The sequence below is a fragment of the Littorina saxatilis genome, linkage group LG7 (genome assembly GCF_037325665.1).
Source record: "Littorina saxatilis isolate snail1 linkage group LG7, US_GU_Lsax_2.0, whole genome shotgun sequence".
NCBI lineage: Eukaryota > Metazoa > Mollusca > Gastropoda > Littorinimorpha > Littorinidae > Littorina > Littorina saxatilis.
Genome location: NC_090251.1, coordinates 49,184,724 through 49,201,387, shown reverse-complemented (window position 1 = coordinate 49,201,387; position 16,664 = coordinate 49,184,724). Strand labels below are relative to the sequence as shown.

The window sequence follows — 16,664 nt, the reverse complement described above, 5'->3', positions numbered from 1 at the left end:
AACAAGAATAAAAGTGGTCACTTACAAATAGAGCAACACAATCACCTCATCTTCGTCGTCAAAAATCCCGCAAGAAAATTGTCAAGTGTTCACAAACCAAACGATGTTTCAAATAGTATAAGCTACATGTCCACAACACCGAAACAGGCTAAGGCTGGGAACCCACTGATCCGAGTAATTCTACAAAATCCTTCCCCTCAGAACGTTTAACTGTCCAGCACTGACCACCAGGCCTCTATGTTGTAATTGCGCTGTCAACGCCGTCCACACGATGGTCAATTTATGGACAAACACGCCGCGTCTAGAGCAGACCTACATCGCGCCGCTATCGCTGAATGGAAATCTCCGCAAACGGTCCGAGTCACAGAATGGCAAGAGGTTAATTAAATTGTGTGAGGGCTGAACGGTGTGGGTGTTAGCGAGCGTGGTTGGGCATTTAATTAAGGGGGTCTTGATTAAAGTTGCACGTGTGAGAGGAAGATGACACATCAGAGGTTTGTACTCTCGGCTAAGATATAAGCATGTGACCGGAAGTAAAGGTATTCGAACCCGAGTGCCGACTTTCTGGCAAAGATGGCTTCGGAAATGCTTACTGATGCGGAAGCGGTTATCCAGCAGCTCTTAGAAAGTTCATTCGACGTTATAACTTGCCTTTGTATCCAAACGGAATGGAGGAGAGGGAAATACCAGTTTTATTTTCCCGTTAGTTCTCCATTTTTCAAAAAGTGTCACTGAAGACATTGAATGGCTAACAGGTGTATAGTCATCTTTTATTTCGCAAGTGCCATTCGAGTCACTTACAGCAACACACACCTAGGCTCGCAGACACCCACGCACGTAAAACACCACACACACACACACACACACACACACACACACACACACACACACACACACACACAAACAAATACGCACACACGTTCGCGCGCGAACCTAAATTGACAAGGTTTTATACTTGCTCTTTTGATTCAGAGGTAACAAGAGCACAGTTGCTGTGAATCTCACAAGTAAACCAAGAGTGTGTTTTTTTGTTTGTTTTTGTTTCTTTGTAACCCTAGCTTTGAACCTGTCACACTGCAAACAATAGCACAGTGATCTACCGTGTCTGTGCGTATACCTGATGTGGAAAGACAGTTCTTGAGCAACAAGGCATTGTACTCGATTTTGTTCTGTAGAAAGACCTTCCTTGTGTAATGCGGTAACACTGACTTGTAATACCACACCTCCCTGAAATGAGACACTTGTGGAGGGGCAGAAAACTGCATACACTTAAGTGACACTGGTATCAAATACATTGTACTGCTTAATTTTTCACAGCGTCTCCATGTCAACTTGGCATCAGACAGGTTTTATTTTGCTACTGGACAGATTATAATTTGTTTTATATATGTTAGTTCTCTCTGTTAACCCCTCTCGTCCCCCCCCTCCACCCACCCATCCCACTCACCTTCACCCAAGGATTCACCGTGCCCTTTCCTCCCCCTTCACCGGTGGACCAACGGAACAGTGACAGGTTCCAATGTTCACTGGCGCAGTATATTATGTAAGACCAAGTGCGCACGGAAAAGATCCTGTAATCAATGTCAGAGTTCGGTGGGTTATAGACACACGAAAATACCCAGCATGCCTCCCCCAAAATCGGCGTATGCTGCCTGAATGGCGGGGAAAAAACGGTCATACACGTAAAACTCCACTCGTGCTAAAAACGTGAGTGAACGTGGGAGTCTAAGCCCATGAGCGAAGAAGAAGAAGAGAAGATATGTAACACCCTAGGTGTTATCAAATTTTACACCTATGCATCCCTCCCTCTCTCCCTCCCTCCTTCCCTCCCTCCCTCCCTCCTTCCCTCCCTCCCTCCGCTTATTTCGTCCAAAATCGAACACACAAATAAGTATACAATGCGCACAGTTACCCTGGTTGGTTTGATCACTGAATATTTCAATTCTGTTTACATATTTATGAAATTGAAATTTAGAAGTACGAAAACAACAACAAGCCTACGACTTAAAATCAGTTAATACCATAGTTGATTTAATACATTCAACATGTTTTATCATCTTTCATCCGCAGGTTGCTTCACTAAAATCTTTGGAGGAACAAAATACGGACAGGTTTTGCTGTTGCAATATCATCCACCCAACACGTTTTGTCATCCGACACCTGCAGTTTGCAAGGTAGCCGACAAAAGCCGCACCAGCAGATTTGAAGCGGTGACAAGACAGTGCGACATTGGAGAGGGTGGCAGGAGGTGTCCTCTTTCACAAAAGATGGACTTAGCGCGAAGATCGGGTTGGTGGCATTGCTTTGAAAGACATGGCCGCCATCTTATCCGTTAAGTAACGGCGCCAGGATGACAGGTGAATGTACGACAATGAGTATGTAGGGGAACATGGCGCGGGATGTACAGGCCGAAAAAAACTGCTGTTCTCAATTTGAATTTTTGTGCAATCGGGGGGGGGGGGGGGGGAGGGGGGAGAGAGAGGCAAGAGGCGTTATATGAGAGAACTAACAGATATAACGTTTGTCCAGTATCAAGACACAACCTGTTTGATGTCAAGTTGACATAGAAACGCTTTAAACAAATAAACAGCATATACAAAATATATTTCATACCAGTGTCCGTTTTGTGTATGTAGTTGTCTGCCCCTCCAGTGTCTCATTTGAGAGTGACATGCATTTGTGTGGGAATTTTTTTTTCTGGACTAGTTTCCTTTTATTGTGATAGCAGTGAGACTACAACACGAAGGATGGGGAGAGGAGAAGTATTAAATGCAGGCAACGCGTTGATAAGAACCAATCTTAGCCACGTCAATGACCAGTTGAGGCAAACATACCAGCAGGTTTCTTTCTGAACTCCACTAGCACTTGACTTTGGCGTCTCAGGAAAATAATTATGAGTCCAATGCAAATAAGTTTACTTTTTTGTATGAACAACAGCTATAGCATGCTATTGCTTGTTATTTGTAAGAGTTAATTAGTTGTACTTTAAATTTGCTTTGTGTTTTGAAGTAGCATTGGACAACCAATATTGTAAGCTTAAAAAAAACTATAAACACACACACACACCACTGTTCACCTTCTAAATTAATTTCAAAGGGTTGGGATTACAAAAATGAACCATTTTTTTGTAAGTAGAAGGAAGCTGGGATTGTGTTGATGTTGTTTGTTTTGAAAATAACACTTGAGGCAATGTGATCTTGCCCCTTGCTAAGTGCTTGGAGTATTACCCACTTCTGTGTCCGTACTCCAGACATGGGGTTATAGTCCATGGTAACTAAGTGAATAAAAAAAAAAAAGAAAGGTAACTTGTTGGAACGTGTGTTAATGACAACACTATACGTTACATTCACAGATATTTCGACCCAGCAGTCTTTTAAGTGCACAGACAAACACATACTAATTCAACAGATTAATTACCATGGTAACTAAGTTTGTCCCCCACCTGTCCTTTTGAAGGCCTTCTGCTTCGTGTTCTTTCACGACACGGAGGCACTATATACAATGGCCATACTGACGGCATTTTGTTGACTTCATTTTTATTTCTTTGATGCCAAAAGGTTCAACAAGTCAATGGCAAGGTTTGCCTGCACAACAAGGACCAAGGAAGAAGGATACTCCCCGCGCGCCTGAAGGAAAAAGACAAGAAAAAAAAAGAAGTCTAAAACAACAAATCCGGCAAATATTATGGGTTGAAGCAACCTGCATGCAACTGAGGTCAACAACAACAACAGCAACAAAGAAAAACAGGTTTGCGTACACACCCTATACCTAGGGTTTTGCGTGCTTTGGATATTAATTTCCGCTTTTCGTCTTTATTTCTTTTGCAATGTGCTTTGCTTTTGAAATCGCTGGCTTAGCAAAGCAAGAGGACTTTAACATAATGTTAATGTTGGCACATAAGCAAAGATAGATGAACCACCTTGAATGATTCATCTTCTAAAGAATGGCTGCATGGATCATTTAGTTTGTTAGTTAGTCAGTCAGTCAGTCAGTCAGTCTGTCAGTCTGTCAGTCTGTCAGTCAGTTAGTTAGTTAGTTAGTAAGTTAGTTAGTTAATCTATAAGTTAGTTAGTCAGCAAGTGAATTCGTTCGTTGGTTAGTTGATGAGTTGGTTAGGTATGTGTCTATTAATTTTCATATTTGTATCGACTATTACACGTGTATTTATCTGTTTCATTATTTATGTGAGTATGTAGGCTTACTCGTCCATTTACTTATTCACTTTCAATTTATTTTCATTTCTTAATGTTTTAATTCGTTTGATGTATGTATTCCTTAAATGATTTATCGTTCAATTTAGTTATTCATTCGTTTACTTGTTTAGGTGTGTATTTATTTAATCATAGATTTATATATATATATTTTAAACATATATGTTTATTCTTGTTTTTATCTATGTAGGCTATATGTAGTGACTGCGCGAACAAGTATCAGAAGCTACAGATACGGAGCACAGGAATGCAACGTCAGGAAATATCCGCCTTCAGTGTACAGCAATGCAAAACTAGCCCGTCTTCTGTCCCATATCTTCATTGATAACGAACTTCAATCACTCTCGCTGACACAAAGGTCATAAACCAAAAAGTGAGAATGTTGTCTACATCGTAGATAAAAGCCTGCCAAGTATCTGTCAATCGGACGAAGCCGGGTCGTAAACACCTAAATCTATAGTTTATTATGTACACACACTGTCGTTCACCTTTAAAGAACCATTCCTTCTACTGTAGACAGTCATATACACACCATCAACGGCTTTTGTTGAAGCCTTTACATGAGATAAGTGAGTCTTTCATCTCGAAATCATGCCCAAAAAATCCACAGCCAGTCTGTTTTCACAAATACTGTGTGTGTGTGTGTGTGTGTGTGTGTGTGTGTGTGTGTGTGTGTGTGTGTGTGTGTGTGTGTGTGTGTGAGCGTGTGTGTGTGTGTACAGTATGTGTATGTGTGATGATAATTTGTTTTAACGTCCTCTTAGGACCAATTGGCCAATCTCCTGTGTGTGTGTGTGTGTGTGTGTGTGTGTGTGTGTGTGTGTGTGTGTGTGTGTGTGTGTGTGTGTGTGTGTGTGTGTGTGTGTGTGTGTGTGCGTGTGTTGGTGTGTGTGTGCGCGCGCGCATGTGTGTGTGTGTGTGTGTGTGTGTGTGTGTGTGATAGTAGCTCTTATCTCATAACCTTCGACGGATCTATAGTGGAAGACAAAAATGATGTATACTTGAAGGCAAGTACATTTAAATCCTACGATCACAAATCTCACTCTCATAAAGTGGTTATGCGTGACAGTTTAACGGTGGGGGGGGGATTGTGTAGGTGATATGTGTAGCCTATGTTGGTGATATTTGGAAGGGGTGGGTAGGTAGGTGCTAATTATTTGAAGGGGAGTTGGGGTAGGGGAGGCAAGACCCAAGGCGCTTTGGAGGGGGTTGGGGGGTTCTGAGTGACATGTAGAGATTTGTAAGTTACTTACTTCTCTTGTCCCATTAACGCTTTAAAAAGCCAGGGTGTTGGCATAATGGACTTGGTTGTGTGGAGTGTGTGTATGGAACCCTTGACTTACTGTGGCCATTGTCTGGGGGCTTTGTGTCAGGACCCTAGTACAATGCCAGCCACTCTTTTTGCTGTTGACTTCATGCAACTCTTGGAATAACTTATTGAGACTTGTTTCTTTCTCACAGTGACGCGGTAGTTTGGGTTCTCAATTTGCTGGTTTGTGTGGACGCACATACTCGCACTGACACACACGCACTGACACACACAAAAAAAACACACGCGAGCACACACAAACATACACACGCGCGCGCACACACACACACACGCACACGCACACGCACACACACACACACACACACACACACACACACACACACACACACACAGAGCCTACGTACTCTAACCCCCAACCCCCACCAAACCACATCCATACTCGCTACCTGACCACCATCTCAACTCTGCCCCCTCTTCGCCTTTTCTTCCAACCTTCTTTGAATTTCTAAGCTGTTGAAGAGAACTCCGTTCGCTCGCCAAAACGGAATACAGAAGTCTTCGATAGCTTCGCGGATGCCAGCAATTCAACGTAACCCTACCTTTCACACGGGGTGAAAGCGATCTTCACAGTTATAGTTGTGTGACAAAACCACGACCCCGTTCCCTCTTTCCGATCGATCTGTGGCTTCACAGTTCCTCCATGTCTTTCCCACGACTTTTTGACCGCAATCAAACCGACGACAGACTTTGCCGACCTTGAAGCTGTCGTCTGGCAGTACGGTTTCACGACCGCGTCATTGGTTAGTCATTCCGCAGTGAATATAATGCGCTCAATGTATTGGCTTTATTGGCAGAAGTCGGAAAGCTCAAATGTCAATTTTGGGGGAAGAAAACTTTCGAGGAAAATTGGTAGTATTTTGAAGGTGCTCACAAAAATAAAAATAATTCGTGATTTGTTTTCCGATATGAAGCCGCTAAAAATAAGATCAGGGAAATTGTCCAATGGTCTTGATTATGAATAGTGTAAACAAAATTTGAATAGTTACTTATTCAGCGCTAGACAAAAAGGAACTTCTTCTTCGTTTATGTGCATGGCCGTGTGTTTTACCCCGCTATTTAGGCAGCCATACACCGCCTTCGGGGGATGCATGCTTGGTGTTTTCGTGTTTCCATAACCCTTCGAACTCTGACATGGATTACATTATATTGTCTGTGTGCATTTGGTCTTGTGCTTGCCTATCCACTCTTCGCTCACTAGGCCCGGCCGGGAGTTACCTACGAGGTTCGGCTTGGGAGGCCGGTGTCACGAACTGAAACCTCTGCTGAACAATCCTTCTCATTGCGGTCAATGCGCATGCGCCAATCTTGGACTTAAAAAATGCGACCCTTTGACCGAACGAACCATGGGTTAGGGTTAGGGTTAGGGTTAGGATTAGGGTAAGGGTTAGGGTTAGGATTAGGGTTAGGGTTAGGGTTAAGGTCAGGGATAGGTTGTTCACGACCTGATTAATCTCCCCATGTTAGCGCATGCGCATTGACCGCAATGAGAAGGATTGTTCAGGCAGTTTTCAGTTCGTGACACCGGCGTGTTATCCACTAGCCCATTGCGCCCGTCGCAAAAAGGGACGTGTTTATTCAATCATCACACTTGCCAAAACTATTTTTTGCTACAGTGCCCCTGTCGCTGGAACTGAAAGTCAACAATCACTGAGCTGACCCGGGTCAGAGCTATTTCAGTGCAGGCACCGTTTGTCTGTCAGTTTGCTTGCCTGCTTGCAAGTTTTGTTACATAGTGACTTGTCCCGCTAGTGTACACACGATGTCCGGATGTATCGTAATGCCTAAAGCTAACTTGCATGACTTATGAGCGTCCCTGTCACACGGAACACCTACTAGCCCAGTGGCCAGTACGTGAAGGATAGGTATTACCAAATTCCCTAAGGCTAACTTGTCCCGGGCGGGAAGAAGAAGTATTACATGCTCACATATATCAACCAGGTAATAACCGACGTTTTTGATAGTCAATGGCATATATTATGTTAAATCGTTTGAAGATAGCTTCCCGATCCTTATATGTATATAAGGCAAGGATTTGGAAGCTGGGGCAGATTTGATCTCAGCTGCAACCGGAGACTATGTACGATTCTATACGTCTCCTTGCTTGAATAAAGACTCTACATTTTCATCTATACTGATGGTCCGGTGTTGACAACATGGTGAAAGGAACGTGTGAAAGTGTTTGTTTGTTCGTTTGTTTATTTATCAGTTTGTTAGTTTGGTGGGTTGGTTGGTTGGTTGATTGGTTGCATGGTTGGTCGTTTGTTTATTTATCAGTTTGTTAGTTTGGTTGGTTGGTTGGTTGGTTGGTTGGTCGGGTTTTTTTCTGTTTGTTTGTCTGTTTGTGTATTTTTTCCATTAAGATCTGTGTTAAAACAAGCATTCATCACGATGTGGCAGTAACATACATTCAGCTGTTTCTGACAGTGCCTGGCAAAAAGAAAGAAAAAAATGCACAAAGAAATCGTAGAATGGTGGGAACAACCAACAAATAAAAACGATCCCGTATCTTCTAGTGTCGCTGACATCTGCTCGACTTTCAAATCAACAAACCATTCTGCAGTAAACTATGGTCGGTCGTCGACCCGGGTTCTCCCCAAAGGAATATTATTGTCGTGAAAAGTTTGCCCTTTCGGACCTCTTAGTTGAACGACTGTGAACAGAAAAGAAAACGACAAGTATAGAAAGCAAGGTGAATGACTATGTCTTCCTATCATTGATGTCTTTGAATGCTTTGTTTGCCGTTAGCGTCTATAACTCGTTTCTGTTGTCTGTATAACTCGTTTCTGTTGTCTGTTTCTTTGATTAATGTCTTGATTGCCTTTCTTTCTTGCCACCAAGAGCATCTGAATTACCTTTGCAGGAGTACCGCGTATTTTTTATTTTATTTTTATTTTTATTTTTTTACTTGTTAAACACACTCGAATTTGTTTGCCATCTTCAGGTATTGTACTCTAACGTGTTCATGTGTTGTTTGCTCTAAGGTTGTATCGACAAGACAAACATCCTTAATTTGTTCAGGGGACCGGCTTGCCAGTCAATTTCTATTTACTCGACATTGTATTTCAACAACGTTTCATCCGTCTATGTGTGTGTGTGTGTGTGTGTGTGTGTGTGTGTGTGTGTGTGTGCGTGTGCGTGCGTACGAGCGTGCGTGCGTGTGTCAGTGTATGCGTGCGTGCGTGCGCGTGCGTGTGTCAGTGTGTGTGTGTGTGTGTGTGTGCGTGCGTGCGTGCGTGTGTGAAAAGATCATCAGGTGCATAGCAGGTTGTTTTTGCACAGTTTGATGATAAAGACTGCACTGTGCGGACAGCCATCAAAGTGTCAAAAGCTGACTCACTTTCACCAAACCTGCATGCCACGACAGTGTGGACTGTCTGCCTGTCTGTCTGCCTGATCACTGAGGCACAAGGAACGTCAGAGGACACGGGCATCACCCATCGCATTCTCAGTTCTGACAGTGTTATAGCAATACATAAATAAATACATACATTATCAAATAAATAAATGAATAAATAAATAAATGACAAATCAAAACAAGAACAACAACCACAACAACAACAACAAACAACAAACAAACAAATATAAGTTTCAGCCATCCTGGATGATCGGTCCTGGGCAGTCCAAGACACGTTCTCTCTCTCAGTACTTCTCTCTCCCACTCTCTGTATTCATGTGTCGTTCTGCCACCCCCCCTCCCCACCCCCCCCCCCCCCCCCCCCCCGTTTTTCCCTTTTTTCTGTTTTTAGTGGCGAGGTGGCGCTGGTGATGTTTTCCCTTCAAAGTTTAAATTTCACACACGAGCTCAACTTCCCGCTCCCCCCCCCCCCCACCCCCTTCAACCCCGAATGCATATCTGGAGGCATTTCGCAGTATTATTTTATGCTATCATTCATCATTCATGTCCACGTTATTAACATTGTTTAATCACGGTATAGGAATTGAATTGAATTGAACTTTATTTAACAAGGATTAAAATTTAAGGCTACGCCTTTTTTTAACAATCTGTCCTTGGAAGACACAGATAGAGTTTCATAACTTAAACGTTTCTTGCAATCAACGTCGTAATGCGGAGAAGCGGTCATGAGAGCATGGCGACGTAACACGAACATAACATGTTTTATTGGGCATTGCCAGTGGTTGAGTTCAGTGCACCGTGTAACCAGATCCTGACAGTCTGGCTCATTAAAAAGGGCAAACAGGTAACGAGAGGGGACAGAGAGATAGAAGAACAACTTGAGAGAGAGAGAAGGCGTTGACAAATACACAGACAGACAGACAGGACAGACAGACAGACAGACAGACAGACAGACAGACAGACTGACGTTTTCAAGTAGACATCAACAAACATGTTACGCACAGTGTCATCTCGTAAGATGGGCAGCTGGGATCTTGTCTTACAAGAATGAAGATGTACCACATACGAAACAGACAGGCAGAGACAGACAGACAGACAGACAGACAGACAGACAGACAGACAGCCAGAGACAGACAGGCAGAGACAGACAGACAGACAGACAGACAGACAGACAGACAGACAGACATAGGGCAGCTGGGATCTTGTCTTACAAGAATGAAGATATGTACCACATACGAAACAGACACACATTTCATTCATTCGAATGTGCCTTTACTAATTTTATGAAACAACAAACGAAAGCAAATCAGAAACCCGAACGGAAGCAAACACTGAGAAAAGTGTTCGCTTACTTTCAGCTTAAAGGCATATGTACTCGATGACTATACACGCTAATTGCTTTACCAACAGCTGGAGACATGCTAAATTAAGTTCCCTGCAAAATATTGTGGTCTAGGACCCCTTCAATGTTGAGATATTTGAATTTTTATTTTGATCTAGATGGTCCTATTTATAGATTTGGCAACACATGTAACGTTGATGCAAGGGAGCTAACACCGCGGTTTTGTTGACATCCTCACTTTTTCAGAGGCTAGAACAAGCTGTAATGCATGTATTATGGTCCGCGCATGGTGACATATCGTCATTATATGGTCTTATGGTGCGTTTGACATCGATTGTGGGCAAACTACACTTTGTAAACACGGGAGTGCGTTAGTATGCCTTTAATTAGCCTAGATTGATCGTCGCAAAGTAATTAGGGAAGAATAAGAGAGACGGAGGGAGAAACAGAGAGAGAAAGTGACTGCGAAAGAGTATGTCAGTGGTGGTGGGGCGGGAAGGGTGGGGAGACAAAAATACAAGACATGATAGATTTTCCAGTAGAAAGCTGAAGCGCGATACGCCTCATTATGAACCCAAGATGATTATCTCCAATAAAATCAATAACCTCTATGGGGAACCCGCATGCGGACAGTATGATATCAATCACCAGACTGAAAGCCCACACCTAGATGTGCAGGGCGCGTTAAATGTTCCATTGTAATCATGTCAACAATTTAAACGTCGGCACTTTCGCACATGTAGGCACAGAGCTTGTGTAATTACAGATACCTAACTACCTGTGTAAACCATACTATAAATCATCACGACCTGTCAACAACACAGGGTATCACACGATTTAATGTCTTGATAAAAGGTGCCAAGAAATGAACGCTATCTTTTAAACCGACTGGAAATGACAGTGTGTGTGTGTGTGTGTGTGTGTGTGTGTGTCTGTGTGTGTGTGTGTGTGTGTGTGTGTGTGTGTATGTGTGTGTGCGTGCGTGTGTGCGTGCGTGTGTGTATGTGTATGTGTGTGTGCGTGCGTGTGTGTATGTGTGTGTGCGTGCGTGCGTGCGTGTGTGTGTGTGTGCGTGCGTGTGTGTGTGCGTGCGTGTGTGTGTGTGTGTGTGTGTGTGTGTGTGTGTGTGTGTGTGTGTGTGTGTGTGTGTGTGTTCTGAATATTCATGATCACACAGTCATTGACAATATCTTTTAATATCAACTTCTCCAGAAAGACCAACACCCTTGTTATTTGCTGTGCAGATCGGGAATGCTTTGCTGAATTAATTCAGCAGATTGATGCAGATGTTACTTGCTAACTTAATTGAACACAAAATTAATATTACCACCCTGCACGAGAGGCAGCCAGACTCTTGATTTTGGGTATATGTGTAAGTTGAAAGATACTCTTATCCCGTGGAAAAGCCTCAACATATCTGTTGTGACAAACATGATCGCTTTCACCACAAGCAATGCACGTTTCATTCTAAACCGCTGCACTCAACGCTCGACAAATATAGCGCGACACAAAATCGTTTCAGTAAGACCACTGCTGATCCTATGTGAACCATATCCCTACAAAAGACTCTTTACGATCTTCTCTTCTCCTGGCTGTCAGAATATTGACTGCGGATTTTAGGCTATTTTGCCTTCACCATTAAAAGGTATTATAAAGTCACCGATAGCGCGCGATGTGTATGCAATGAATGCAAACAATAAACAAGCACCTGCCCTCGCTAGAGGCATATTTGCCCTCTGCTGGCGGGCCACACAGCCCTATAGAAAGTGTGGCGTTGGCTGGGAGGTATGAGAAATATCAAAGTAAGTACTGAGCTGAGTACAAGTAAACTGCGGATGTATTTTCTTACGAGTTTTTGTCTTACGTCGGATGCTGGTCTGAATGAGCAGCCTGCGTGTCTCGCCGTCTCTGTTTCTCTCTTGCGTGCTACATGGAGATAGAGAGAGAGAGACAATGACAATGACAATGACAAATCTTTATTTTTCGAGGGTGACAAGAATAAGCATAGATATGCTTTTTTGCATCTGGCCCTCGCCCTAACTATTTTACTATAACTATGACTAGGAAAAAAAAAAGGTTACATAAAAACATTAATGGTAGAACATATAAGTTTATGTACATGAAGCGCATTATGTAGAAGCATTGTAGATCATAAGGTAGTGTTCAAAATTGGGTGTAAAGCAATGAAGATAAACGCAAAGTAAGCATACTTTGCAACAATACATTAGCTCAGCAAAACAATGTATTAGAGAGTCAAATCTTCGTGATTTTGTCACAATAAACCATAATTCCGATAATGAACAACTGTATACAAAGAGAACATACCAATCAAGTTTATTTGTTCATAGAGTTCATTAAATGGAAAGAATATTTGGTTCTAAAAGAATCCGTATCGGTGGATTGCCGCAGGGCGTCCGGAAGAGCGTTCCAGAGGCTGCTTCCTGAATAAACAAGACTTGATTTAAATAGGTCTATCCTAGGAAGAGGAGTGTTTAGTTTTATAAAGTGGTGCGAATTCTTCAAAGAGAACTTTGAACAAATGGTTTTGGGTGCATTTTCTGTCATAATTTTATGCATCATTATTCCTTTGTTATAATTCATTCTTGACTTTAGAGGTAGGACCCCTATGTTGATGTAGTCTGAGTCGGTGAGAGTAGTCTGTTTGAGTAATACTACTTTTAGCGCTCTTTTGTGTAATCTGCTGAGTAGCTTTAGGGAATTGTCACTTGCTGAGTCCTGTGGATGCGTAATCAATAAGAGACTGAATATGAGCAGTGAAAAATAACTTCCTGGCTTGACAATTAAGGAAGTGTTTAATTCTAGATAAGAGGTACACTTTCTTTGACACTAATTTACTAAGTTGTTCAATGTGAGTTGACCAAGACAGGTTGTTATCGATGTGGACACCTAGAACTTTGTGATGGTCGACTTTTTCCACTATATTGCCGTCAATCATTAAATCGGGACCAGTTGAGGTAAAATTCTGTCGTTTTTGTCAAGTTGTAATTATCATATATTTGGTTTTCTTTGTGTTAAGAGACATGTGATTTAGGTCAGTTCATTCTGTCAGCTGGTTTAGACTCCCTTGGAGGGATTCTGATAAGCGAGTTAAATTTTTGTTACTGGAGTGAATTGTGGTATCATCTGCAAAAAGTTCACATAAATGTTGAATATAAAGGGGGAGGTCATTAACATATATTGAGAAGAGCAGAGGTCCTAATACCGATCCTTGTGGTACACCGTAATCTACAGCTTGCATGCTCGATGCTCTAGTGTTTGTAAGAACTGTCTGTTGTCTGTCAGAGAGGAATGAACTAACAAGATTGATAGTATCATATCCGACGCCATACAAACCGAATTTTCTAAGCAATAATGTGTGATCAATTACGTCAAAGGCTTTTGCAAAGTCTACGAAAATGGCACCACAGAATTCATTATCGTTTATTTTGTCCAACCACTGATCAACAAGAGAGATTAAGACAGTGTGGCAGGAATGCTTAGCTCTAAATCCTGATTGTTTAGGATGCAATACGTTGTTTTGGTTGAAATGTGTTAGGATGTGTTTCTTTCTTTCTTTCTTTCTTTATTTGGTGTTTAACGTCGTTTTCAACCATTCAATGTTATATCGCGACGGGTAAAGGGGGGAGATGGGATAGGGGAAAGAGGGGAGATGGGATAGAGCCACTTGTTAATTCTTTCACAAAAAATTGCTCCATGGGCTTGCAACGTAGTACAATATATGACCTTACTGGGAGAATGCAAGTTTCCAGAACAAAGGACTTAACATTTCTTACATACTGCTTGACTAAAATCTTTACAAACATTGACTATATTCTATACAAGAAACACTTAACAAGGGTAAAAGAACCGTTAGTCGCCTCTTACGACATGCTGGGTCTAGCATCGGGTAAATTCTTTCTCGTCCCAACCAATATGGGACTCCCCCTAACCCGCGGGGGGTAGGATGTGTTTGTTGATATGCTTTTCCAGTGGTTTTGATAACACAGACAAAATGGAAATTGGCCTATAATTTGACGGGTCTCTTTTGTCACCTGATATAAACAGAGGAATTACTTTAGCCTGAGAGAGAGAGAGAGAGAGAGAGAGAGAGAGAGAGAGAGAGAGAGAGAGAGACACACACACGCACACGCGCACACACACACTGAGAGAGAGATAGAGATAAAGAGAGAGAGAGAGAGAGAGAGAGAGAGAGAGAGAGAGAGAGAGAGAGAGACATATATATAACATATCTAGAGAGTGGGAGAGAGAGACTGACAGACAAGCAGACAGACAGACAGACAGACAGACGGTACGTCAGACAGGTTAATCCTTGGTTACACTCTCCATTTAACTCTGAACGGAAGTCAGATAGAGGCGGTATAGTGTGTGTGTGTGTGTGTGTGTGTGTGTGTGTGTGTGTGTGTGTGTGTGTGTGTGTGTGTGTGTGCGTGTGTGTGTGAGTGCGTACGTGAGTGTGTGCGTGTGTACATGCGTACGGAAGTTCGTTTGTCCGTTTTGTGTGTGTGTGTGTGTGTGTGTGTGTGTGTGTGTGTGTGTGTGTGTGTGTGTGTGTGTGTGTCTGATGATTATGTGTGCATATCATGTGTCTGAAGGAGTTTGAATGATTCCACAAGTACTACAGAAATCGACATCACAATCACCTACCTTAGCTGAAGGCAGCTAGGCAACAGGAACTATTGGACGACGACGAACAAATAGCTCAAGTGGATTCAAACATGTCGATATCTTTCATCTTTCAATCGGTCACAAGAAATGTACTCCAAGTCTGAGACAACACATGTTTCGCACACAAAAATCAATATTCAGAAGTACCGATCAGCTTGTAAGTTGAAGAATGTCTTCCGTACTACTCAGAAATGCGCAGACTTCTGTGTATTAGACCAGGCGAGGCGTTGTCGGCACGGTCAATAAACTGAGTGGTTTCACTTGCACGAGTTTGGTTCTGTTCTTCACACGACTATGCCAGCAACAGCACTTTATGTTTAGTGTGAAAAAAAGGTGACCTTCAGATCCTGGAGTTAAAAAACAAAAGTCGGTGTTCATTGTACGCGAAGTGTTAATATCAAGAACGGAAGTGTAAAAAAAAATGTATTCGTGTGTAGCCTACTTCACAATTAAGTCACAAGCTGCTCCACGACCGTAAGGGGCTCCGCTCACCTATGTAACTTCAGCAGGACCGACGACGCACTGCAGCTTATCCCAGCCCGCTACACATTGCATGCAAGGAAAACAGGCCAAGTACTCGTCATAATCCCTATCGCGGCATAAATAATAGGCAGTGCGTCGTCTGTGCCGCTGAAACTGCGCAGGTATATTCTGCCCATAAGAGCACTCCGCTACTTGTCGCTTTCAAATAGTTTTACAACCTGCAAGTGCGCCTTATCTTAACAGCACTAATTTCAAACGCCAGGTTGTCGCTGCATCGCTGAATTAATGGTAAAATCAACGTCTGTCTTCATTTATCCCCGCTCAAAGATCACGCAGAAAGAGTTCTACCGCTGGCGGCTGACTCATATTTCATTTCTGGGAATCGTGGCAATATTTTTAGCACTTTAAAATCGAGAATCGTGGTAATGTCGACGTCAACACCAGTCTTTATTTTTTCTTTCGAAGATCGCGACAGAACTCTAGTTCTAACTGGCGTCTTTCTCGAATCTGACTTCATGGAATGAATCAAATCATAGCAGAAATTTAACCGCTGTCACATTCGTGGTAAAAAGTCAACGACTGTCTCCGTTGATGTTGCCTTCGCAGAACACGACACGGATGATATGATGTAGCAACAGCGGCTGACTCAAATTTCAACCCCTGATTGTCATACTCATAGCACAATTCCGAACACTTTAACTGAAATGGGTTAAAATTTGAGTCATCATAGCTAGATCACGACAAACCTGTACCCAGTACAGCACTAGCGGTTGACTCAAATTTTAACACCGCGGATCATCATAGCCAAATCCATACCACTGTCACACTCAAAACAATCGTCGGTCACTCACAAAGCTGAAAGCACAGTCCCCTTCAATGCACAGACAGACACAGACACACTTGCCGAGTTCCCACGGCCGTGACTGATTAACGAGAAGGCTTGATTAGACGCCGCCACTCTCACTTGTGTTTTGTCATAACGCCCCAGGAAGCAAGGAGAGTCCTCGTTACAGGTGAATTGTACCGATCGTCACACACTTCCCCTCCCCCCTTCGGGTACTTATCGCGGGGCGACGCTTTCTGGATTTGACAGGAGGTAAGAGGGAGAGGACCGTTAAACTCACGCCGCGTGAAATTTCTCCCCCGGACTAGCATGTTTCAAATGTTGACGTTAACATTGACGCGACCTTAAGACTACCGTCGTCGACTAAACGGATGAAAAAAGGAAGTCAAGCAGGTTGTTGTGTGTGTTTTAGG

General features: G+C 42.8%; 1 protein-coding gene across 1 annotated transcript in view; it reads right to left on the bottom strand.

Annotated features, from left to right (window-relative positions):
- The window catches only part of LOC138971698 (uncharacterized), an 84,728-nt gene extending 68,840 nt beyond the window's left edge, over window positions 1-15,888 (bottom strand). The window contains exon 1 of the mRNA XM_070344477.1: window positions 14,904-15,888. The gene's annotated coding sequence lies outside the window, so the exon portion shown is untranslated. The remainder of the gene's footprint in view (window positions 1-14,903) is intronic.
- Window positions 15,889-16,664: the final 776 nt, after the last annotated feature.